This window comes from Protopterus annectens, chromosome 15.part0 (genome assembly GCF_019279795.1).
Source record: "Protopterus annectens isolate FY-2018-M chromosome 15.part0, PAN1.0, whole genome shotgun sequence".
Classification (NCBI taxonomy): Eukaryota; Metazoa; Chordata; order Ceratodontiformes; family Protopteridae; genus Protopterus; species Protopterus annectens.
The window spans coordinates 609969448-609997294 of record NC_056749.1 but is presented as its reverse complement, the minus strand read 5'-3'; the positions used below and the strand labels follow the sequence as shown (position 1 = coordinate 609997294).

At 40.8% G+C, this 27847-nt stretch overlaps 1 protein-coding gene across 1 annotated transcript in view; it reads right to left on the bottom strand.

The window, feature by feature from the left end:
• Positions 1–26017, bottom strand: part of LOC122789953 (fibronectin type-III domain-containing protein 3A-like) — a 1322139-nt gene extending 1296122 nt beyond the window's left edge. Inside the window, exon 1 of the mRNA XM_044057452.1 lies at positions 25855–26017. The gene's annotated coding sequence lies outside the window, so the exon portion shown is untranslated. The remainder of the gene's footprint in view (positions 1–25854) is intronic.
• Between the last annotated feature and the right edge of the window lie 1830 nt (positions 26018–27847).

Here is a 27847-nt window from a genome sequence, read left to right as displayed (position 1 = left end):
ATGAGAGACAGTACTTGTTTCTAGGCCACTGCCCACTGATTTGGGGGCAGGTCTGGCCATCCGTTTGGGACTGGCAACACGTGGAAATGAAATCTGTATCCCTGCGATACTATATTTAAGACCCATTTGTCCTGGGTTATAAGTTGCCAGTTTTCTCCCCAAAGGGGCGGCTAAAAGGTAAGTGCTTGGTAAGTGTAGAGGGAAGTCACTGAGACTGTTCACCATAGGGAGGTGCCTTGTTGTTTCCAGATTTGGAGGTGGAGGCACCCCATTGTTTTGTTCTAAAAGTCCATTGTAACTGAAACCTGGAGCCTTTGGAATGTCTGGATTTGACTTGAGTGGCTCTCGAAGGAACTGGAAAGGACCAGTTCTCAGTAGGCCAATGCCTACCAAATCTTGGAGGTTGCACTTGTAAGAAATCTTTCACAGTTTGCATAGATTTAGCTTTATCTTCCATCTTTTTTAAAACTTATTCAGCCTTATTACCAAAGAGACAGTCCTGTTATAAAGGAGCAGCCAACAATTTTGCTTTAACATAATCAGGCAGAGTTTGCTCTTTGAGCCAAGCATGCCTTCTTAGCACAGACCCAGTTACAGCAGCCCTGCAAGAGGCCTCCAAAGAATCAAAACCACATTGCAAAGTATGTTTTCCAACTTGTTCAACTGAATGCAATACATCCTGTAAATCTTTATTTTCCACACAGTCAGAAATTAACATCATTTTCTGTTTAAGCAGTCCTATGATATGCTGTTGATATTTAAGCATATGAAATTGACAGTTTAAAGCCCTGATTGCCAAGGTAGCATAAGTGTAAACCTTCTTACCCCATCTATCCAGTGCCCTGGAATCTCTATCAGAAGGGGTGGGATTTTTAGCAGTAGAGGCCTTAATGCTCTTGGGACCCTGAGAAATTGTTTCAGGATCAGCAATAGGATTTTTGAAAAGGAATTTGTGGGAGTCGGGAACCCTGTAGTATCTGTCTGGCTTACAAGGAGCCGGAGGAAGAGAGTCAGGAGCCATACTAGATTCTGAAAAAAACATCATCAACAATGTCTAGAACAGGAGGTATAGCCAAAAGCCTATGCTGAGGAAGAAGAAGAAAATCCCTAAGTCTCTTTTTAGATTCAGAGAAATCCTGACTTTCCCAGTGGAAATGTTCCCTTAAGGTATGTAAAGTTTCCCCAAAAGCAAAATCTTCTGGGGGAGAAGCAAAAGGAATGGAATCCTCTGCATCAGAGTCCTCATAAGTAGGTATAGACAAATCCAGTTCATTAGAAGAGTCAGAAGAAACAGAATTCTGTTCAGAAGATTCATAATCAAAGTTTTGCCTAGGCCTCTTAGAAGGAGGGACTTGGCTACCCCTGATCAGAATAATTAAATCTTCAGCCATTTTGATCATTTGTTTTTTAGGTATAGGGGCCTGTACATGTGGCCCAGGCAGGGTTGCCAGATTTCCAGCCCCCCAGGTAGGGACAAAAAAAAAAAAAAAAAGAAGGTCTCTCACGGCAAGTGAAGACCAAAAAAAAAAAGGAAAAAGAAGAAGGTCTTTAATGCGGAACACAGTTCCACATTAAAGAACAGTAGCTCAGTAGCAACATGGAGCTTCAAGTGTTTAATGCATTGCAGTTCGGCATTCAACACAAGTAGCTCCGTGTTTAGCGATTTTTGATTGGCCCATATACCGGCATATGGGCCAATCAAAAATCGCTAAACACGGAGCTTCTCGTGTTTAATGCGGAACACAAGAAGCTCCGTGTTTAGCAATTTTTGATTGGCCAGTATGCCAGGTATACGGGACAATCAAAAAAAAAAAAAAAAAAAAAAAACCAAACAAAGCGGAGGCTGGCCGGGATTTAAACCGGCAGGGCGGGACTCGGGATCAGGCTGCTGATCTTGGGACAGTCCCGCCCAAATAGGGACGTCTGGCAACCCTGGGCCCAGGCGTCATTTTTTTAGACACAGATTTTGATTTTGGCCTTAGTTTTGAAGATGGCATCGATCCAAAGTACAAATCTGTAGGCCTGAAAACACCCTCAGAAGCCGGTGCCTGCACAGTGGCTCTGGACCCATCTATGGTAGAGACTTCCACGGGTTCCATAATTGAAGCATCTCGTGGCATACCGGACTCCGAATGGGTCTCAGTAGAGGCCTGCAAATCAGAAGTAGCGGGTATCAGGGGCTGTGAAAGCACCTCACTGAGTACCGGCGAACTGGCGACTGGCTTAGGAGAAGTGTTGCTGTCAGTTTTGGACCTCGACGGCCTGTCTCTGTCTTTTTCTTTGCGTTTTTTAGGTATTCCGGTAGTCGGATTGATAACCAACGACATTTCTGGATAATTAAATCATGAGCCAAAATATTTAGAAGCAAAAATATACCGACGTTTAATAGTGCGTTGATTAAATTTAGCACAAAATTGACAGCAAGGTACGTTGTGGTCAGGGCCTATGCAAGGAATACAGTACAAATGAAAATCCTTATGAGGTATTTGCTTCCCACAAGTAATGCAATTATTTACTTTTACTGACATTGGTAAGAAGCAAGCAAAGGTTTCCCCAATGGGGTACTTAGCTTTTAGTTAAAGACTTTGGTTCTGAAACTTGAAAACGAAAATTTCAGGAGGTGGCTGACTGGCACTTGCGAACTGCTTCTGCTTCGGGCACCACAGGGCAAGAAAGACTGATGTAATGGCGTCGGCTACATGTTTTATACCCCTGATGACATGACGTCATGGAAGAAAGGACAACAACTGACGCAGGACCCAATAATTTGTTAATCAGGCCAACTGAGGGCAACCTGCCAGCAGATTACCTAAATGTAATGACTGCAACAGTGAAACACGAAGAACACCTCTGGGGGTTGGAAAAGCGTATGCCCACAGCAGACAAGGTCTTTCCGTCTTTCTCACTTCATTCAAGTGTGTCTCGTACTTTGGGAGCAGAAAGTGCAGATTCATCGACAGGTGCATTGATGAAGGAAGATTTAAAGGGGTCTGCGAAGTCACACAACCGCATCCAAGCATTACGTCTCATGACAATGCCTGATGCGGCCGCTTGAGCTGCCCCCTCGGTGGTGTGAGATATCAAATGCATCGAGGAGTTTGACATGGATTCAAGGGTAGCTAGCAGTGAGGCAACAGTGTCACGCACCTCATCAGGCAGTACCCCCGCCAAAGAGGAAGACATTTCAGAAATTAGGTCTCTTTGGAGGCAAGCGAAGTGTGCCAGATAGTTCAGCGACCAAGTGGCGAAGGTCGCTGAAGCAAAGGTCCGCTTCCCTAGCCTGTCTATGGTCCGAGACTCCCTGTTCGGAGGATGGACAGTGGAACTATCTTCTGCCAGTTCCCTCTTGGTGGCCGCTGCCACTACCATGGAATCAACTGTCAACTGCTTGGACTAGTGGAGCTGGTCTTCAGGTGTAGATAAAAATTTTGTCTGGCCTCTGGGGGACAGGTTCTGCTACCCTGGACAGTTCGACCCTATACTGTTCGCCCCCGGATGGTTCGAACCCAATGTATTTCTATACAATTTCATATATATAGATAGATATACATATATATATATGTGATTTTTTTTAGTGGACAGTTCGACCCCGGACTATTTGACGCCAAATATATTATTTTAAGTACTTTATCATTAAGTTATTAATTAATCAATTATTCAATAATAACACTGATAATTTTTCATTGTAAATATATTTTTTAATAATATTTTTATTTTATTTATTACATTGGTTAGTACATTTAAATCTTTAACACATAATAACTGGTGTTATGTTTTAACATATTATGACTACTGTTACTTTCTAACATACTTTATAACATATGTTTTCCATCAATTAAATATATATTTTTTATTTTATATTATGTTATGTTAACTAATCTATTATCTACTATAAATAATTTCTTTAAAATTAAATGAAATCAATTTTTTTATTCAGGTTAATATGCCTTCTTCATCTTGAACATTTATACTACCACCAAAGCTCAAGCAGCAACATGCAATTTTTACCATTTCCCTCCGTCTACCATAAAGCATATCAGAACCTCCGGAAAGTGGATATGGATGTATGAGTAAATGCAAACACTCTTGATTTCCAGCAACTTTGATAGTGTGTAGTGCTGCAGAGGACTTGACTTGACTGCAGAGCATAAAGACAAACATACACACAATACACTGTAATCCATCTACAGTTATTAGTTATGTTAACTAATCTATTATCTACTATAAATAATTTCTTTAAAATTAAATGAAATAAAATTTTTATTCATTCTACAGTTATAGGATGTTCTTTTGTCACATCTCCAAAATGTTATTGTCTGATTGTGATTGTATTTCGCAGTTATATATCCTCATGACTTCTTTTTTTTTTTTTTTTTTTTTTTTGAGGCAATCTTTGACATTTTCTCAGTAACTATGTGGATGCATGAGCAGTATATAACATTTTTTCTTTATATCAGAATATCTGTGGCTTATTTTTTCTTGCTTTGCCATTTCAGTGGGGTCAAACTGTCGGGGGTCGAAACATCCCGTACCCTTCCAAGCACGCTGCACAATGAGCTTAACAAGGTCATCTGCCAGTGGGGGTCACCCAGGAAGTAGATGGCTGGGCACGGAAGGCCTGCAAGAACACAGATTCCTCAGAAAAAGGGTTAGAGGACTTCCAGTCTCCCTGCTGCTTGAGGATTTCGAGAATGTCTCCAAATTAGATGTCATCTGGGGGAGACCATGCGGACCCTTCCCCCTCATCACAATCGGTGTCTTCGGTGATAGATTCCACCGGGGAATCAAGGTGCTTCCTCTTGGACCATTTCTTCTGGCGTGGCCACCCAGTGGGATCTTCTGAGGAGGACACCGGAGAAGGAGTTCCCTTCAAAGGGGGTTCTTGTGGCTCCTGTGCCCGGGATCCCAAAATAGGGGGTTGGGACAGCTGCATGCTAAGGGGGGGTTTCTGATGCTGATGTCATTGGTGCTGGCTGCGAGCCTGCGGAGGCAAGACCCTCTCCATCATCTGGAAAGCAGGCCTGCCCAAGGAGGGATGGCAGCCCGGAACTGAGAAGGACAACCTCGGAACTGGGGTCACACCCCACCCTGAGGAGCCCACATCCAGGTGAGGAACTTTGAGAGGACTGGAAGCCATTGGAGCCGTGGACATAGATGGTGCCAGTGAGAAAATAAGATGCCGGGCTAGGTACCAAGGTGCAGATGGTCCAAGCACTGCTCCAAGAGAGCATCGGCTCCACAGCAGCCGATGCAGCAAGGGTGGTCAGTGCAGACAGGGGAAAAACTACCGGAGCCAAGACAGTATGCACTGGGGTAGACATCGGTACCGAGATCTCCGGGACCTGGGTAGAGGCCAGAGGAGGATAAACAGGGGAAGATGTAGTAAAAGATTCAGAGCCAAGAGGGATGGAAGGTCTAGCTGGAATGGGCAATCCCCTAGCTGCCAGAAGCTGGTCCACAACCCACACTAGGTTTAATTCAGAAAAACTCCTGGTGGAGCTAGAGGAGGCTGCTGAAGGAGAATCAGGTCTTTCTAGAAAGGGGCTATACCTCTGCCCCAAAAAAGGGTTGTATGTTGGAGAGTATCTTGTCCTTGGCAGATATTTGACTTTAGAAGCTGATGGAGCCAAAGAAACTATCGGCACCACGGCCAGAGATGGTGCCAAAGCAGGTACACTTATAGCAGCCAATGTCGGATCCAAGGACGGCACTGAAGTCCGTGGCGCCGAGGCTGTAACCGAAATAGGGGTGAATATCATAGACGTCACCGCGGAAGAAGATACAGAGCCTGGTGCCGAAGAGGTCTGAGCCAAGGGCACCAGAGAAGCACGGAGCTGACTCGGTTCCATAACTGACGGAGATGCAGGAACCGAGTGACTCCGTTTTTCCTTATGTTTTCTGATCTTAGGAGGGGGTGAGACCTCTGACCCAGATACAGCCTCCGAAAAAGGTGTCTTAATTAAACCTTTTAAAATAAGCTTATTTTTACATTCTGCTAGTGTACGATTACTAAAACTAGCACAAATGTCACAGTCAGCTTTAATATGGTCCACACCCAAACAGTAGACACAATGAGCGTGTCCGTCCGAGTTGGGTGTCTTACGCCCACACTTGTCACACTGTTTAAACCCCAACTTAGCTTTGTTTGACATAGTAAGGCAACAAGGCTATCATAATAGAAGAAACAAAAGAAGGGAGAGAAAAAAGTGAGAGAATACCAACGATGGTATTTAAAAAATACCACAAGTGGTAAGGAAGGGCCTATCCAAAGGCAGGAGAGAGGGACAGTACCAACAATGGTGGAAATTTAATTACCAAGGTAAAAAGGGTAGGGAATAGAAGTAGGTTATAGGCGACAGTGTGAAAAGGCTAAATTGACTAAACAATAAGAAATTTTGAGGAGAAACTATATTAAAAATCACAATTTTCCACTTAGCTTTGAGAGAGATGGCTAGCACATCTGACGAGGAACACGGCAAATGAGATCTGGTGTAACTAGGAGAGGGGCATTATGGATAGGTCTTAGCTGAGAGTTTTTGGCTGGCGCGAGCTTGGAAACGGCCATATCAGTTCCGAGGATGGAACTGAAGTCCTAATTGTAATGAATAAGCAAAGATTTACAACATCAGATACATTCTTCCTTAACATCCTTGCATCACTTGCTTGTAGTGCGAGAGTTTATACTTTGCACATTCACCTTACTTTTTGAGAAAACTTGTAATAATTCAGCACCTACAGTGTGGTGTGGACTAATCTTCCAGAAACACTACTGTTTATTATTAAATGTTAGCTTTTGGGCATTTTAATGTTAAGATTAAATATGCAGTCTCTTCATTTCTATTCATCTAATTTTCACATTATCATGGGAAATAAATATGAATTTAATCTCTGTGCAATTAAATGTGTCAATAGCAGACACGCATTCACATATAGAACTGTCCTCTTACATTTTCACATTCCCAGTGTGGAACCTAGATAGTAATATGCAAAATGTGAAGGAGGTGCAATCCTGCCCCATCTATCCACTGCAACTTCCAAACCTTCCCAAACACCTTTTCCAGGACATCTAGTCTTTGCCCAATCTACCAAATGTAATTATCCCAGTAATACCACCTCTGCACAGCAGCAATCCCACCAGTGGCATTTCCCAACAGCTGTCCTATCCAGTTTTAAATAAATACTAATATATAAAAACATGCTAGGATTCCAATAAATCAAAAGTGGTGGCCCACCTAATAAAAACAAATCTAATGGCAGACACTTTTTAATTCACTATGTTAATTAGGTTAATTCAGCTGGCACTAGCTGTTTACCATGCTGACCAAGGAGAAAAGCTCCAGCCCAACAAAGGAAGACCACTACACAAATGTTAAACTCTTGAGAAAACACTTACTATAAACAACTGTTCTATAAACACAGACTCTCTCATAACCCCTCATAACACCTGTATCAAGTCAGAGAAAAATATATACAAAACTACACATTTTGAGTTAGACCACAAAATGGACTACTTTGAAGTAAAAATAAAACCTGGACCCCCAGCTAAGCCGGGAATATTCAGGAACTATTCTAAGGCTAACCTCCTCCTATTAAGTGAGAACCTGGCCAAATTTCAAGCCCCTATAAACCCCGAGAACACTTCCCCCTATGCAGAACTGTTCACAGAAACCATGTACAAGCATGTTAATAGCTGGGTAGAGGCAGCTGTACCCAGCAGGAAGAAGTATAGAACTAACTCAAAAAGTACAGTTTTGTACCTACCATAAATGTAGATGTTCGAGGATCCACATTGCTGCAGTCCTAACTATCGGGTAGTCCGCTGTCCAGTCGGCCCGAATACCAAAGTATATGGCTGACGTCGGTCACGGCGCATTAGACTGACGTCAGTACGTCAGGGTACTAATGCGCATGACCGACGTCATATCCTCAGTCTTTTCTTGCCCCAGATGTCAGAAGACCCTAAAAAGACAAGGCCAAAACCAAAACACACCAAACATACCTGCACCAAAAACATATACAATATATACAAAGGTACCAGAATATAATCTCACCTACACAACCACCCCTAAACACAGAGGGGAAGGAGGGAGGGTAAATTGGACTGCAGCAATGTGGATCCTCGAACATCTACATTTATGGTAGGTACAAAACTGTACTATGTTCTTCATTCCACATTGCTGCAGTCCTAACTATTGGGTAGAATCCCAAAGCAGAGGTAAGGGAGGCTGGCAAATCATAAGGAAGCAGGAGCTGATAACATGCCTTGCAAAATAGCTGTGGCAAAACCAGCCCTAGACTTAGAGTAGAGAGGAAGGTGGTAATGCTTAGAGAAAGTATGCACTGAACTCCAAGTAGCTGCCTCCAAAATATCCTTAGTTGCCACCCCTTAGAAATGCTGTTGAAGTGGCAGTAGCCCTAGTGGAATGAGGCCTAATCCCAGCTGGAATCTCTTTGCCATGATGGGAATAACAAAATGCAATGCAAAACCCAATCCACCTAGAAATAGTTTGTTTTGACACAGGCTTGCCCTGCGAACTCAAAGCAAAAGAAACAAACAACTGCTGAGACTTTCTAAAATCCTTAGTCCTGCTTAAATAATAACGCAATTGCCTGTGTACATCTAAAGTGTGCAAAATCTTTTCCCCTTTATTTTGGGGATCTGCATAGAAAGTAGGCAAATGAATAGTTTGGTTTAAAGCCACACTAGAAACCACCTTAGGCATAAAGGAAGGATTAGTACGTAATGATACCCTATCCTTATGAAAAATCAAAAAGGCTCAACCGCCATAAGGGCCTGTAACTCAGAAACCCTTCTTGCAGAAGTAATGGCCAACAAAAAAGCAGTCTTCCATGACAAGTATTTCAGGTCAGCAGTAGCTGCAGGCTCAAAAGGTTGTAGAGTAAGTTTCTCCAACACAAAATTGAGATCCCAAGCAGGAGTAGGAGCTCACGTGGGGTCTTATATTCTTTGCCCCTAAGAAATTGCTTGAATAAAGGATGTGAAAACAATGGTGGGTCACAATCATAGTGAGCTGAAATTGCTGCAGCATGAATCTTAATGGAAGAGAAAGACAAACCTTTGTCCAATAACTCAGTAAGATATTGAAGAGCCACACTCAAATTAGGCTCAAATCTCCAAATTCTGTGCTGAAGTCCAAAATAAAAATCTCTTCCATTTTTCTGCATACACTTTCCTTGTACTAGGTCTTCTGGCTTCCATAATCACATTTAAAACCTGTTGAGGAAGTTGAGACCTGCTGTCTTTCAAAACAGAATATGCCAGGCTGTTAGATGAAGAGTTTGAAGCTTGACATTGAGCAGATGACCGTCCCTCTGAGACAATAGGTGTGGAATCAAGGGTAAAGGCCATGGAGGCTTCCTTACCAGACTCCTCAGTAATGGGTACCAGTGCTGCCGAGGCCAATCTGGAGCTATTAAAATCATCCTTGGCTTGTCTTGTCTGACCTTTAGAAGCACCTTTGGGAGAAGAGGCAGAGGTGGAAAAGCATACACATGAAGATTTTTCCAACTGAAAGAAAGAGCATCCACTTTCCAAGCTGTGTGATGAAATCCCTTCTGCAAAACTTTGGCAGCTGGTGGTTTAGTGGAGAAGCGAACAGATCTATGTCTGGAGTTCCCCATGACACTGTCAATTTCTGAAATACATGAAGATCCAGTTTCCACTCGTGGGGATCCATGATTTGTCTGCTTAACACATCTGCTAAGGAGTTCTGTGCTCGCGGCAGAAACCTTGCCTGAAGAGTTAGGTGCAAGCTGAGCGCAGTCTCCCATAAAATCATTGCTTGCCTGCACAATGGGTAAGAATGTGTTCCCCCTTGTTTGTTGATGTACCACATGACAGTTGTGTTGTCTGTTAGAATCAACACCTGCCCTGGAAGAAGTAACTCCTTGAAAGCCATTAATGCAAACTGGACTGCTAACATCTCTTTCATGTTGATATGTAGATGCTGTAGTCTGGCAGGCCACTTGTCTTGTATCCACTTTCCATCTAGATGAGCTCCCCAAGCAATGTCTGAGGCATCTGTCGTTAGAATCTGACTTGCCTCTGGCCGGGTCACAGAGAGTCCCTTGTTTAGGTGACATTCCTGAGCCCACCACAAAAATTCCTTTTGAATGCAAGGTATTATTTGAATGACAGTGTCCAAATCCTGGCAGTGCTGTGTCCATAGATTTTGAGATACCATTGTAGCTTCCTCATATGCAGTTTGGCATTGGGAAGCACCAGAATACAAGATGCCATGAACCCTAAGGCTTGAAGGACTGTCCTTGCAGTCAGCCCGGACTGAAGAGATAATTGATGGAAGTAACTGGAAAGATTCTTTTGTTTGTCCGGGGTTAGAAAGGCCATCTGGGCTGCTGTATTCAGTCTCACACCCAGAAAGCACATGTCTTGAGAGGGTACTAGACTGGACTTTATTTCGTTCACAGAATACCCTAGGCATCTTAGCACTGCTATGACATATTCCAAATGCTGTAGAAGGTCTTCCTTTTCTTGAGCCAGAATCAGGCAGTCGTCCAAGTAAGGATAGATTTGAATTCCTTTTAGCCTGAAGTAAGCTATCACTGGAGCCAGAACCTTTGTGAATACTCTGGGCGCAGTAGATAAGCCAAAGGGCAATGCAGAGAACTGATAATGAGAATTTCCAGCTCGAAAACGCAGATACTTTCTGCAACTTAGTCTTATAGGCACATGAAGGTAAGCTTCCTTGAGATCTAAAGTTACCATCCAGTGATCTTTGCCCAGTAGAGGTAAAAGCTGTTGTAACGTCAACATTTTGAACTTTGGAATGTCCAGATAAGTGTTGAGGATAGATAAATCCAAAATTGGTCTCCACGTGTTCCCCTTCTTTGGTACTAGGAACAGGCGAGAATAAAATCCTAGGCCCCTTTCTGGCACAGGAACTGACTGAATGGCTCCTATTTGGAGTAACAGAGAAATTTGTCTGCGAGCCTCTGTTCTTTGTAGAGGAGGAATGTATGGCATGCCTTTGAAAGGAGGCAAGGTATGGAAATAAAACCTGTAACCGTGGTGAATGATATCCAGAACCCATTTGTCTTGGGTAATTAAATCCCAATTTTCTTTGAAAAGAGACAGTCTTCCTCCTAGAGGTGCCGCCAGGCGAGAAGGTACTGGCAGCTGAAAAGGCAGGTCATTGGGTCTGCTTACGAAAGGACTGACCCCTGCCCTCACCAGAAGTCTGAGCAGGTGAACTCCCTGTCCTAGGCCTAAAAGAACCTTGAGCTCTGCCCCTACCACGTCTAGACCTACCCCTAGACTGGGAATCATAAGCAGGATAAGTCCATCCCTTAGCAGGCCAATTTCTACTAAACTTGGAGGCTGCACCTGCAAAAATCCTTAACAGTTTGCATAGACTTAGCCTTGTCCTCCATTTTCTTTAAAACTGCTTCCACAGGCGAACCAAACAACACATCAGACTGTAAAGGAGCATCCAAAATCCTTGTCTTAACATGCTCAGCTAAGTTCTGATCTCTCAACCAGGCGTGCCTACAAAGAACAGAACCAGTGGCAGCCACCCTGGAGGAGGCCTGCACAGCATCAAAACCACATTGCAAGGAATGTTTACCCACTTGTTCAGACACATGAACTAAATCCTGCAACTCTTTACACTCAATACCTTCCGCCAGAGCATCCACCTTAGATTTCAACTGTGAAAGAAGATAATTCTGATATTTTAACATGTGAAACTGACAATTCAACGCCCTCATGGCTAAAGTGGAAGAAGTATACACTTTCTTTCCCCATCTATCCAAGGCCCTTGCCTCTTTATCAGGAGGGACAGGATTTTTAACAACTGAGGCCTTCACACCTTTAGGCCCCTGAGAGACAGTTTCCGGGTCTGCCCTAGGACTCTTAAAAGATACTTATGAGCGTCAGGCACCCTATAATACCTATCCGGTTTAACTGGGGCAGGAGGCAAAGAATCAGGATTCAGGAAGCCTCTGCAAAACATCTTCCACCACATTCAAAACAGGAGGTATAGCTAAAGGCCTATGCTGGGGTAAAACAAGAATTCCCTAAGCCTTTTCCTGGAATCAGAGAAATCTTGCCCTTCCCATTTAAAATGCTCCCTCATGGAATGCAGAGTCTCTGAAAATGAAAAATCCTCAGGAGGAGAAGCTGAAGGAGTAGAATCATCCACATCAGAATCAGAATAAGGAGGGTACTCCTGCAAGTCTTCAGCCGAAGACTCAGAAGCCTCCGAGCATTGCTCAAAACTCTCAAACTCAGGTTCCACCCTAGGCCTCTTATCAGGAGGGGGCATAGAACCCCTTATCATAGTAATCAAATCCTCTGCCATTTTAAGCACATGTTTCTTAGGCAAAGACCCTGAGGCACTAGGAGAAACCCCACTGAAGCAAAACTTGGCCTGCCCCTCAAAGAAGCCTTGGAAACAGAAGGGGAGGCTCTAACCACCTTAGGAAGAGAAGGAAGAACAGCCACCTGAGAAGCCCCTCAGCCTGGCCTACTTCCTGAGAGGATACATCCTGTAACAGTAAAGTCTCTCCCTGAGACTCCAAAGAAACACCTGGCAAAACCTCCGGCTCCACTGAGCCCTCTAAAGAACCGGCGTCTGGGACTGTCGGTTCTTCCACTCTAGGCTTTGCTGCTTTGTCCTTGCGTTTTTAGCGAAGCGGCCGGAGCATCCGGCGGCATTTTATAATTACAACGCTTCCCAAACACTAACCTGGCACAGTCTAACCTTCTCTTAATAGTGCGTTTGTTAAATCTAGCACAAGAGCGGCATCCAACAACGTCGTGCTCAGGCCCTAAACAAGGTATACACAAAGTATGGTAATCCCTATGAGGTATCTGTTTCCCACAAGAAATACAGTTATTCACTTTTTCTGACATCCGGTTAAATACTGAGGCAAGAAAAAACCAAAATATTCCCCAACGGGGTACTTAGCCAACTTTGATTCGGTCTGAAACTCTGACTTCAGAAACTTTCAGAACGCCAACCTGCACTCGCAAAATTGCTTCTGCATCGGACCATGCGGCAAAAAAGACTGAGGATATGACGTCGGTCATGCGCATTAGTACCCTGACGTACTGACGTCAGTCTAATGCGCCGTGACCGACGTCAGCCATATACTTTGGTATTCGGGCCGACTGGACAGCGGACTACCCGATAGTTAGGACTGCAGCAATGTGGAATGAAGAACATCACTGGGCTTCATCAGAGTCACCGTTAAAATGCAAACCACTTCCTTTTATACTACATTCAAATAAACATTTAATGACATCAAACCTACTTACTAAACAATTCAATTTAAAGTGACATTGCTTAAAACATAAATATCTAGAACATACTAAAAACCTATTATCACAAAAACTAATCACAGAAATTGCTTACTGCATAAAATTCATTAAATTACAATTACCTACTGCATAAAATTCATTAAATTACAATTATATACTTAACTTCTAGTAAACTGCAGTTGTACATTTTATTTCATACTTTCACATCCCTCTGCTTTAAAAGTGGAGCAAAAGAAATACCTTCATTTAATCCTGGCTTGTGCTTAGCATTTAAATCTAAGTTGCCACTTTGTTTCTCTTGCCTCCACTTCCAGTTTAGTATTACCACCCCTTTCATTTTGTTCTACCCTGTCAATAACAAAATATAAAAATTTTTTTGTAATTAATACAAACATTACTGTGTGTATACAAAACACTATACATCTTTTTATTCTTAACGTCCCTCATATGCTCTCCTATTCTGTCCCAAGTCTCTTGTGGTTTTGCCCACATAAAAAGCTGGGCATGTAGCAACATACACCACAGTTTTTGTGTTGCAATTCCAGCGCCCTGGGCATTGTAAAATTCTTTGATAACCTTCCACAAAGAGATAAGGTCCTTCACTGATAAATCTACAATATGTGCAGATCCCACATTTGTACATTTTGGACTTTTAACTAAACTGCTTCACATTTTCTCCCATTTCTAACATATTTTTCAAATTTTTTCCTCTACTATAGCCTACTTTGGGTTTCTCACCAAGTTTTTTCTTTAATTCTCCATCAAAACATCCCAAATCTTGTAAAACTACCTGTGGACCATCATTATTGTACTGCAAAATCATGACATCAGTACCAGATGTGTCCTTAGATTTCTCCAAACTTAAACTCCCTTCGTTCCTCAAGGTAGGGCCAAATAATGTTTGCCATTTTTTTGAAAATTTCTCTCCTAGCCTTAAGCAACATGCTCAACAGATAGCCCCTATTTTTTTTAGGTTTTTAGTATGTTTTAGATATTTGTTTTAAGCAATGGCACTTAAAATTGAATTGTTTAATAAGTAGGTTTAATGATGTCATTAAATGTTTATTTGAATGTAGTATAAAAGGAAGTGGTTTGCATTTTAACAAGGACTCTGATGAAGCCCAGTGTTTTGATGGGCAAAAGCACTTGCTCACTATTTTATGTGAATAAACCGAGGCTCGTTTGTACCACTGGTGTGGTTAATTATTTTTGTTTTTAGTAGTTACACATTTTACAACATTGTTTTTTTTGAGGTTCTGAGAATTATCATGGAGATGATCAGTAGGGATATAGTAAACCTCCAGACAATGGACCCATCCCAGTCTTGTTTCATAAAGGGCAGATCATACCTACTCAACCTGGTGGACTTCTTTCAGAATTTGAGAAGGTCACCAAAGCAATGGATGAGGGCAAAATCGTTCACACTGCCTACCTTCACCTGGCCAAGGCTTTTGACACAATACCCCACTCAGGAATTGTTGACAAACTCAAGAGGTTAGGTACAAACCCATATATCACCCGGTGGATAGCCAACTGGCTCACAGACAGGACCCAGGAAGTTAGAATTGATTGGGAAGTCCACTTCTATAAAGAGGCCAGTCACAACTGGAGTCCATCAGGGATCAGTCCTTGGACCGCTCCTTTTTGGCATTTACTTCTCAGAAGTCAAGACCAATGTCAGTGGTCTCTGGCTGACTAAATTTGCAGATGATTGCAAATTAGGAGCCGTCATTGAATCTCACACTGACACAGATGTTATCCAGGAGGGGCTGACACAGTAGTCAGGGATTTGGGGACACACATAGATAGTAATCTAGCCTTTGATCATCACATGTCTACAGTGGTGAGGAAATCATTCTATGTTGCGCAACTTATAAACAAAGGTATGGCATCTATGTCCAAGGAAGTCATTGTTCCACTGTATTTAGCATTCATCAGACCTATCATTGAGTATAATGCCCCCTTTGGTATGTACCTAACCCGGCATATCCAACAACTGGAACATCCACACAGAGGTTCCTCACTAAAAGAATACAGAGTACAAGTAATATGTCCTATGCAGACTGTCTCAAGGCCCTATCCCTGTATTCTGTCTCCTACAGGCTTTTTAGGGGAGACCTATGCCCGGCATACAGGGCATTGTCAGACCCCACTCTGATGGGCCTCCTGCATATCCACAAAACAAACAGTACCAGAATTACCAGTTCTAAAGACTTAAACCTTCCCTGTGATATAAATAGGACTTTCTGGAGAGATAGGTATGTATCCCAGAGACTACCCCATCTGTGGAGCAGGCTCCCCATCCATGTGAAGTAGAGTTCCTCCCTAATCCAATTCAAGTGCAGCTTGGACAATTGGATGGGAAACCGGAAATTCATCCCTGATTTGGCACCTATGTCTCTGACGCAGAAAGGTAACCTGTAAATGGTTCATCTCCCAGGCCCATGCTTACACTTATCAAGGGCATCAAAACTTGTCAGTGAATTGGGATGCATGGCTAGGCTTAAAAAGGCCCTTGTGGGCATTAGCCTATGAATAGCAAACAAAGCAAGAGGTTAGGCTTCGCACTGTACTTATTGGTCAAGTGTAAATGAATAAGAAAACAGTTCAAGCAGACAAAAAGGCATTTAACTGAAGTTCAGAAACAGTTACCTTGTCACAAGTATGGAATACCAATTAAAGCTAAGCAGAGCACTAACTGATCTAGACAGGAAGTAAAATGCTCTTATGTTTTGCCTGAGGGGAAGAATAAAAATTATTTTTATTTAACATTTGTTTACCGGGAAAGTCCGACTGGGAGAGAGCCCATTTTCAGCAGAGGTCTGGGTAGAAATGCTCCAGTAGGAAAAACTGAACAAGAAATAAATGATTTTAGAGAATAAACCTGAAATTAAATAGGTAAATATGATATACACATTAATGACACAAGTAATACTTATTAAGAAAGAAGAATTTCACACACTATTAGATCTGCACAGAAACAGAGAATCACTATATAAAAACCAAGTGCCACACTACTACATGTGGTGCAGGAGTGAGGTTCCTAGATGGCTACAAAGTTAGCATCTGGACAAGGCGAACTTGACTTCTACTCCAAAGTGCAATAAAAGGTTGGCAGCAGTGAAAACAGTCACCAAATTTAAAGCAGGTGCGAGTAAAGCAATTATCCCTCCTGTAAAACAGCACACATTCAGCAGGACATGCATGCCTGTAACGAAGTTTGTGAGTAAATATGAGCTGGCAGCAGATCATGCCCACATTTAGAACTGATGCATCAGATTTTCTAAGGCTTGGTAACTGTGGATGCTGGCAAGGACAATAAAGATTTGGTTTATCTATTTATATACTTTGAACAGTATGTATTTTTTTGTCCAAGTTTAAATACAGTCAGGGTAGGCAGACTGCTCCAGAAACGACACTTCACTCATGACTCAAGGTATATAGAGACACACATTCACATACGTAACAACAGCTGTAATAATAACAGTCAGTATTACAAGTTACTTTGAAGTACTGAGTGTAGCTCAACATAAAACTTTTAAAACACCTTATTAACTACATACAAAAACAATTTAACCAAAAGCATCCTATAGCACACTATACTACCAGATTAACAAACTGATTATTAGATTGCAGGCTTCTGTGATCTTTTTAAACATTACATTGATCTACATTAGGCAGAGATCCTCGCTAAACCTCTTCAAGAGAGACCTTGACGAGTGGATGGGAAAAGAGAAAGTTTACCCCATGGATCACTTCAATGGCTCTTCCGGCTAGGCTTATAAATGCCTTCAGGCAGATAGCCTAGCACCTAGCTATGAACCTATGAACAGTCTCATTTTGTCTTGTGGGGAATGCATACAGCTTACACTAAGCAAAAGGTGCATTTCAAACAAAATATACACACAGGGTGGTAGAGAATTCCAGGATTTTGGGCCTATGACTGTTACTATAATTCAAAACTGGGTAGTATTTTAAGGTTTATTAGTTTGCTAATTATGCATTATATGTGGAGAATTCTGTAAAGGGAAGCCAGGTTTGTTTGTTAGGGGACAGACAAAGCCGGATGAATTTAGTACAACTGCTGATCTTAAGCCAAATTTAGAACAAAATACTACAGTTTGACAGACTCTTGCAGAGCTACTAGCACCAAGAGAGAATACACGACCTGGGATTTACACAAAGGCTTCAAATAGAGTCCTTAAGATTATGAAAGTCAATCAGAGTACTGCAGCAAAGCCACAACACAGCTTAGTACAGTTACTTCGCTGAACATGTGGATACCACCAGAAAACGAATGTTGTACTGAACTCAAGTTAAAGAATGCACCTGCTTAAAAATGCTGTGCCTACCAGGCTATACAATTTATTTTGAAACTGAGATATGGCATTTGTACTTGCTACAGATACAAACAAAATGTACAGCAAATGACTGCATAATCTCTCCTTCACATATATTGCCAGAAAGCAATGCTGCAGTAGTAGTTTTTGCAGCACAGATCTTCAGATTTTGGTCTTGGAATCCATACTTGTCAAATGCAGTATGCAGTCACTCAATGCAGCTTACTGTCAGTGGCAGCCTGTCAGCACTGAGCTACCACCTCTTTTATGGACTGCTATCCCCCACCTATTTTTTGTTGTGTACTCAGTCACAAACTGCCTTTGTAGCTAACAGCAGGAATTCTCTCTATCCAGACACTTACTTAGCAAAGAGGATTTACTCAGTATGACTAGAAAAAAAACTCCACTGTGGAAATGTATACATTTCCCTCTAGAAGTATTTTGCTTCAGGGTTGTTAAAGTAGTTTACAGACCACCCTATGCATAGCTTTACATTTTTTTTGTATAAATCTTACCTGTGTGCAGTTCAAGAGAAATGTTGTCAATCCATCTCGCTTTGGATCCTTTGTCCTGCTGGCTTCTAAAAATTCTAAATTCTTTCCTGCAGCAGTCATGAGGTCAAACTAAGACTGAGAGTTTCCATATTCACTCCTTCTTCCAAAGCTTGAAAAGGAAAATAACATTGGCCTTCTTCAGATGCCTTACCCTCCCTCCCATGTATTATAAGGTTAGATACTGGTAATGCTGCTACTTTATTCAGCTTTTTTAGATTTCAAGCAGTAAATACCATTAGCTTGGTTGCCTTGTGCATTTTTAGTTTTTGCAGCTTTAAAAGACTCCCTACTGGATGACTGAAAAAAGGTTCTCAGACTTTGTTTGAGTTAGTCTTATTCAAACCATAAGGAAGACCTCAAACCTTCCCTAGACACACAGAGTTAATAACAATAAATTTGGTCTAACCTCTACAAAAATATGTTAAACTGTATAGAAACACCAACCACTCTACATATACACATACTCAAAAATAAGTTACTCTTTTATTATTGATCTGAACTGTAGTCTCTCAAGCTTCTTATTGTTCTAATATAGCCTGATCTATAACAAAGCATTATTATTATTAAACTTGCTTGAGCTTCCCCAAGAAACAGGCCCCCGTCTTCCAGGAGGAGACTGGTATTTGAAGAACACTAGTCTAGGGTACAACTCCACATTATGGTTATCACCATAGGCTCCATTTAGTAATTCTATCTTTTTCATTACAAACAGTAGAAATATTCACTACGTTCATACATACGCAAACACACACACACACACACACAACCATCATCCTTGGTTTCTTTACTTTCTGTAAAAAAAAAAAAAAAAGTTGTATTACTCTTCCTGTTTGATTTGGCTCTCCTAATTTTGTACCTTACCATTTCTGAATGCATTTCTTGCTACCACTTGCTTTAACTACAGCTCTCTTACTTATGTTTTCCTTACTTTTTATGTTGTTTGTTCTTCTGCAACTTTTAATGTCACTTCATTTGAGAACCACAGTGTTCTTCCCTTTTTGATTAGTATATTTCACACAAACAAGTGCCATTTTCTGTGATGACAGTCTGATGTGAAATCCCCCCCACTACACTTTCACACTAACATTTTCATTATGTCCTTTTAAAACAGCATATCAGAAACACCAATCCATTTTGTCAGTGTGACTTTCTTCAAGTCCAGAGCATTTAAGTTTGCTTACCTTGTCGCTTTATCATGGCAACTATAAATCACAGTTTGATAACCTTCTCACATTATAGCTACCTTACACTTGCACATTAGTGTTTTCTCTCTCTCATTCACCATTTAAGAACACCAGCTCTAGAAATGCTCTTCATTCAGATTCTTATACTAAGGCCTGCCCATAGTGGGCAAAGTATTATCTTACTGTCTGGAATCGCAACAAAGTGCTTCAGTCAACATATCACTCTCCTTATCTGTCTTACATAGTATCATTTTCTCAGTCATTTTCCTGCCTAAGAAGGCTCATCATATATATAAACATTCTGATAATTTTCAGTGTGCACTGACCACCACTGTCTCTCTTTCTCAGTGTTTACTGATCTGTTACATTATTTTGATGCACACTTACAGACAGCTATAATGCTATTTTAGATTACCTGTCCCTCCTACAAACAGCAGAATCAACATAACTTGTCTTAGCCTAAATATAAGTACAAACACTTTACCATGTTGTCCATAAGCTGAGGATGCACATATCCTGCAATATTAGCTTGCTAGCATCTTCCTGTAACCTTCAAGACTACAGCTGTTAACAGAAGCAAGTCCCAATGCTTACTGAAGAACCTTTGCAGAGGGCAAAGGCATTAGCAAAGATGATTACTTCAAAGGCCTCAGAAGTCCTGTACTCTACTTATCTTCTAGAACCCTGACTGCCGTACTTCCATATCTGCATTTCCTATCACTCATAAAATCATCCACAGATTTTTTTAAAAGCAGACATAGACTTGTTTAACAGAGTGGCAGCCTACTTCATAACCAAAATAAATATTGTCACAAACCAGTCTTTATTGTACCAGTCATTTGTCTTTATTTCCAACACAGACACCCAACCTGGTGATGGCCCTAAGGACAGACTGTTTCAAAAAGAGCTGAATTAAACATCCAGCCTAATCGTGAGAAGCAGGGTGTCTGTATGGGGCACCACCACCTCAATTTTAGGAACTGACTCAGATCACCAGTAGGGTTGGATGGGAGGAGATAGGATGCAGTAGCTGACAGTTTGCTCTCCAATGGAGAGGGGAGTAAAATTGAGGGGGGGGGGGGCAGCAATGCCTGGGAGACCACTGATGGAGACCAGAAGCCTCAATCTGTCATCTGAAGAAGTACAGGGGGGGGTGGCAAAATTGTCCTGACACCGGTGCAATCTACAGAATGAGTGACTGCTCCCAGCTCCATGCCTGCAACACCCCTTAGAATCTCTCATTCCCCTGAGCCTATCACTGACTTACTACAGGGACAAGAGGCTAACATGGCAAAGGGCGATATCTAGGGAATGTCTTAAGGAGAAACTGGAGAGTACAAGAGTTAGCGACTCCACAGTGGTGGACTGCGTTCAACACTGCTTGAACACCAAATAACAAAATCCATGTTGAACACCACTGGGGAGAGCTCTCAATCTTAATTTTGTGACTGCCTATTTCCCTTTAATAGAAATCTAAAACCTTCTAAACTTCTACAAGGTACTTCATTTACTTAAAAAAAAATCTGCAGCACAGTCTGTTACTTACCAAACCAACGTCTACACAATTATTTCTCTGTACTGACTTGAAAATTTCTTTGGACAAGAGAAACCATCTCAAACATTTTCTCAATCCGGTGGAAACATTCTGGTTCAAGCTGCAGCAAATGTCTCTAAATGCACAGTTAACCTGGCCAATGAATTCTGTTACAGGAACATTACAAGGCTGACACCAAGTTGCCAACCAGTTTCCTGTAACAGTAATAACACTAAGTAACTGATCATTTTGTATTAAATAAAAGTAACAAGTAACATAGGAAAAAAAGGGTGACTGAAAATAAATAAACTAATCGCTCAGTGTTTTGGTAACAATGAAAACAAACCAGTCACATTTACTGTTCTACTTGACAATAAAGTACTACATTAGAAACACTTAATGATAACATATTGGAAAGGTCACTTCAGTCTGGGATACCAACCTAACCACAAAAGGAAATAAAAGTGATATGAAACCATGTCAGTTGCACAGAAGCAAACAATTTATCACTTCATCAGTCAACCAGCCAAACCAACTGGGCATAAAAGTTTCTCTGCAGAAGAAGTGACTGGAGCACTCACTTGTCTGATTAAGTGACTTGCTCAGACATGACTAAAGAAATCATTGAGGGTGTGGTAACTTCAGCTTGTGGGCATTTTGTAAATGAAGGAGTGCTTTGTTTTCTTAACTGTACATTAAATCAGCACAAGTAATAAAGTACTTTGCTAACTCTTTAAGAAAGATTACTACTTGGAATGACTGCTTTTTACTCATGATTTGTTTCTAGTTAAAGCCCAGTGCTTTTAGTCACCAGCTGCTACTACTACATCTTTGTACTGTAACTGCATTTTCAGCAATAATGGGGGAACAATTTATACCACTCCATTTGGAGTCACACATTTCACCTCATCCTTTTCCCCTTTAGCAAGAGTCTATCATCTTTCAAACACTAAGGGGCACCCAAAATAATAATGAGCAACTGAAACCGAATGCAGAGCTATTCAAATCTGAGAATAAAACATTAAATCAGTGTTACTGCGGAATACTGCTACATATGCAAATCAGAAGACAAGCAAAACAGAAATAAGGAGAGGCCCCATACTACAACCTCTTTAGTACCATACAAGCATCACTTCTTTTTCAGCTAAGCAGCCAAAACTACTACATTACCAGGCAGACCTCTGCCTTTCAGAATTCTGTAAAAAGAAAAAAAAATCAGTATCTACTACTTCATGGGCTTGCAAACACTGACAGCATCTTGGCTAGCAGCATTTCTTTGGCATAATATTCCCAGTATTTCATAGTAAATACTGCAAGACTTGGTCACCCTTTGGTCTAGTCTACTCTGGGCTCAAAGGACTGTTTATGGTTTGTGGCAGAGCATGGCAACCTTAGAAAGGGGCAGGCAATCATAATGATTGGTAATCTTACAAAAGCAAAACAAACTAGCAACGGTTCTTTCTTAAAGAAAGGGCGAGCAACTCATCTTTGCAACCTCCATCATGACATCAGCTCTGTGACTGGTAGGAAATAACCTAGCTATTAACACTGACAGGAAACTCTGTTCTGATTCTTACATTTCAGCCCTACCATTTGCTGTTTAATTCTCCAATTTTAGGACTACTCTGTTATGACAGAACAGTTGCTTCTGACAGGTTTTCACTGCATTCCTTGATTTTTGTTTTCCATTCAAGTATACATTTAACCTTCCATTAATAATGAAGTTTTCCCCTGAGTTTAACAATCAGCAACTGTTGTATCATTACCCCTCAGGCAAAAAATACTGGCTTTACTCTGTAGGTGTACAAAGACCAATCTACTTACCATCTGTTTTAGGCAGCATTACTGTAAAGATTGTAGCTCACTGGGTTTTTGAGTCTCACAAACATTCATCAGCCGTTCAACAAGGATTCAGGAGGAATCCTATTAGTCACACTGCATTCCTAAAAATAATTTTAATAACATGGAAAAAGGCGACCTTACAGAAGTCATGTGTGGATTTAAATTCATGACTCATCCCTTGCATGTCTACGGAAATGGTTAAAGTATCCAAACCATAAGCACCATCAGATGGTTTACTAAACTACCTTTTTCAGAAGATAAACAGTATCTCTTCCACCCAATGTCACTAAAGAAAATCCACAGAGCACAGTCCTTGGGACCTTACTGTATATTTTACTCATAAATTTCATAAAAGCACAAAACACACTCCCAACATTTTCTTCATGCTTACAATTCAGCTAGTAAGTTCTGGGGATGGCGAGGCTGCTCATGGGGTCACTAAAGTCAGATGCTACAAGACACCAACGGACGAATGTGAAAAACTGCCAACCACAGCTTTCATCACCAAAAACATGTCTTTAGGATACTTCATTCAATCAACAGAGAATCATTTTCATTAATGATCTCTTTTTATTCATTACCCACCAGTAGCAGTGCATTTCAGTTAGTTTTCAATATGATGGCAATCAATTCTTCCTGCTATTAGGATACAGTTTCTTAATGGAGTCATTCATGGGTAGGCTGTATGCTCAAGATGTGTTCTTATTAAATGCCATCCTTTATGTCAACAATCATGTATTTGACCTCACTGATGTCTAGATAAGCTACTGCATTTTACTGCCATTAAGTGTTACCCTAGTGAAGCAGGCAGTTCAAGAACCTGTATCATGTTAAGATGGGTTATCAGTGACTGACTGTTTTCCAGGCACATTTTTCACTGATGTTGAGTCATCTTGATTACTGCCATTTACTGCCAGAAAACAATTGCTTATCCAGTGTTAACGGTCTAACTCTGTGCTTTACCTCTTACTTTGTTGCCCAGCTGTTGAACTAAACTATGAAATAGGTTTCTTTGTAACTAGATCTTCACTGACAAATGGACTACTATAGCCCAGTCCACTTACTGTTCAAAATAAAATAATACTAAATGTTTCAAACACAAGTATAAAAATAATAAAGACCCTGTTAACAAATGTACATAAATAAATAAGCATTGCAAACACTGAAATAAAGCTACATTAAAGTAATGCGTTTGGAACAGTAGGTATTAACTGATATACTACAGAAAACCTTTGTTAAGATTCTCAGCTGGACATTTGACATAATTTCCTCTGTGCTACTGTAGGAAGGAATCAATTCTGGGCACATTGTGGGTGCTAAAAAGAGCATTTTTGGCTTACAAAGACTGAACCAATATTAACATCAATAATTTTAATTATTAATTTACCCTGACTTAGGAATGGGGTCCATTCCCATCCTGGTGTAAGAAACCAAAAATACTTGGAAAATTTAAACTATAGGAAGACTGTAAAAATGAAATATGTTACCTGGTAAAAAGTCATACAGCCAAAGCACATTTTTCACACAACAAAATTTGACAGGTTTACTGTTAAGATGAAACAGTAATCTAATCTGTTAAACAATCTATCGTCCCATCCCAAAGAATAATACATTACAGTCTACCAGAGCATGCCATGCTTTTTAAGAGCAACCTAAAATGCGACAAGACTTAAAACCAAACCAAGTCTGCCTGCTTGAGCATCATCCTCCTAGAAAGGACACAACTTGCATGCTGCAATGCAAACTCCTATCAGACAACCTTAAAAGGTTGCCTTCATAGTGAAGCACTCCTGAAATTCTGTATACACTGCAAATAATAATGGTAACTACCATTCTCAATAAGTCACAAAGCAATACCAATCACCCTTTACAACTATTATTAACAGAAACAGTATCCCAATTCTGTTACCATGGCCCTTAGAACTGTACCTGCTGTGAGGTACTTTCTTTATTCATGAAAGCATTAAAACATTAGTTATGCAACACTGCTAGCTGTCAAAAACATTACATTGAATAACTAATGTGTCTGCAATTGGCTTATTCATGTCCATTCTACTGTGGATGCATTCGGTGACAAGCACATGATAGTGCTGTTAGACGTTTCAGTTGCATACACCAGGTATAAGGACAGGCACACAGTTAAATTTACTTATGTCTGTACTATCAATATATTCCCTCCCGTAGCTATCCTTGGAAACCCCAAGCAGATCCCCAGAAGAAGCTGGACACAAGAGGCACATTGAGACTGTATACACGATTACGTCACCGTCTACTACTGATAATTCTTTGTTGAAAGTTAAAACATCTCTCTAGCCACTTTTCAAGTTTCAAAACAGTTTTGTGCAGTAAATTATTTGCGGGGACAACAGGGGGAGGAGAAGACCAGTGAAATAATTATAAAAAAGATTTGCGAGAACTTTAACTCATACGTGGCATTTTCAGTCATCCCTAGAACAACTTGACACCAAAATCGCAAAATCTGAGAGTGTAAAATAAAACAAAAAAAAGGAATCTGAAGCAAAAATGTGTTCCCCCTGGCGGACAAAGTCCCACCAGCATTAAAAATGAAGACGGCAAGAAAAACAAACTTTCTTTTGTCCTGCTTGTTGCTCCTCCTGGAACAATCATCACTTCTGGCACCGGTGGGTTCAGCCAACTCCAACCCAAAAGAAAAGCACATATCAGACTTCTGCATATTATACATCTACTACATTCATGGGATTCACTATAATCTCTAACAAATTATATAACTCAAGATTATTTTACTTAAAAAGGGGAAATACACTCCACTATATTAATGTAGTACTTCGAACCGTATCACCTAATCAAAGAAATGAATTATGGAATTCTGACAGGAGTTTATGAGAATATCTGCATTACAAATTCCACCAAGATACCCCATTCAGGTAAAGATCACCTCACTTCCGATGGTAAAACCTGGATTTGAGGCGCGCGCCTGTATAAAGGGCGCAACGTATGTGTCAAAGTTATTTGCAAACTGTAAAGAACTACAGAGTAACGACGGGAAATTCCTAAACCTACATTCAGCTGTTATCTACATACACTCAAGTAGTTAGTGCTATTCTGGATTACTTACCCCTGAAAACCGTGATCTGTTTAAGCGTCCAACAACCACAGCTTCCTAAACACGAAATTCCTGACAAAGCTCAGCGCTGCCAGTTAGTACCCGTACCCCGAAAAATATCACTGATACAACCTCGGCTCTCAGCTCTGCACCCCCCGCCCCCTAGTGAGACTGCATCGCCATGATGGAATGCAGCAGTGTACGCATGCGCAGAAGCAATGGCAATTCCATATGGCTGGACGGAGTAAATACAATGTCAGAGAGATATCGAGTTAATGGCAAACGTCAGTGAAGTTTGCATCTCCCGATTCACACCAAACATTAAATGTCAGAGAGGTACCGAGTTAACGGTAAACGTCAATGAGGTTTGCATCCCCTGATTCACACCAAACATTAGCTCTAAATTTCACACTGTCCTTCGCTAAGTAAGTGATTTTGTGACATACCAGTGACATTTGCAGTTATTTAGCAGTCTTGTCTACTTTACAGTTGGGAACTACTTTTTAGAAACATACAAGATAGTAAAAAAATGCAAATTATGTTACCTGTTCTATTGGCAGGATACTTAAATGTCCCGTCCGTTATTCTAGGTTTTTCCCATGATTATTTTTCACTTTTTTCAATGATTATTAATACAGAAGTCGATATATTTTCCACTTTTTTCAATTATTCTTAATACAGAAGTCGAGACTTCTGATACTAGTCAGCGTATGTAACTATACAATTAGGGTTACCATCTGCCCCACTTTGCGAGGGACAGTCCCTCTTTGGGCAGTTGTGTCCTGTGGGAAAAAAAAAAACAAAAAATTGCAAATGTTCTGATATTATAACACAAAAAAAGTCCTCATTTTCTTAATTGTTGTATAAAACAGTTATTTTTCATCTGAAACACCTACATGTTAAAAGAAATAACATATGCAACTTAAATACTACAAAATAAGATTTTATTTTGGCATAAAACGCAAAGTTCTGTCCTTTCCACTGGCCGTGGGTATGTTTTATCCTGCAAAATTTCACGTTTCTACAAAAAATGTCCCACTTTGGGCATTTGAAAAGGTGGCAACCTTATATACAATATAAGTTAAGACCGCTGTGTGGTTCATTTTTGTACTAAGAAAGCAGATTAACACATATGGTAATGCAAAACTCTTACTTGTTGCACCCCCTATAAAATAAGGAAATTATTACCTGTCGTCATGTACACTGAGTGACTGGATTATGAACATACTTCTCAACTTCTTGAGTCAAAAATGTTGGACACAGCTAAAAACAAGGGGGGGGGGGGGCAGAAGACCAAATTAAGGGCATTGAATAGAATGCCCCTTTGACATGTATCTAACCAGACATTTGCAACAGGTGGAATGCTCACAAAGGTTTCTCACCAGGAGAATTTCAAGGCATGAATACTCTGTCCCACACTGATCACCTAAAGGCTCTGTTGCTGCAGTCAGGGGATCTTTGCCTGGCTTGCTGGACTTCCTATGACTCAGACCTGATGGATTTATTGCACATGCCCAAAACAAATAGATCCAGGGATCTGAACTTTGTTTGTGAAATACACAAAATGTGTTGGGGAGACAGATATGTGTTTCAAATTATTCCCGCCTAGAATAGCTCCCCATCAATGTAAACTAGAGTTCATTCCTAACCCTATTCAAACGAAACCTTGACAACTTGATGGGAAATCATAAATTCTCCCCACTCTAGCTCTCATGTTCCTTATGGACAGAGGTTGTCAATATGAAAAGTATTATCCTGACTAACACCTCCCTATAAATCCTCAGTTACCTCCCTACTAACATGCCTCATATATAGATGCCCATGATACTTGTGACCCAAATGGTTTGGAGGTGCCCAGCTAAGCTTGTAAGGGTCCTAGTGGTCGTTGGTCCAGTAATAACCTATGAACATGCTTTAAATATTACTATAATTCAGTTAAAAGTTAAATGAAGAACACATTTTGCATCCACCTGCATTTTCTGTATAATAAATATGAACATCTACT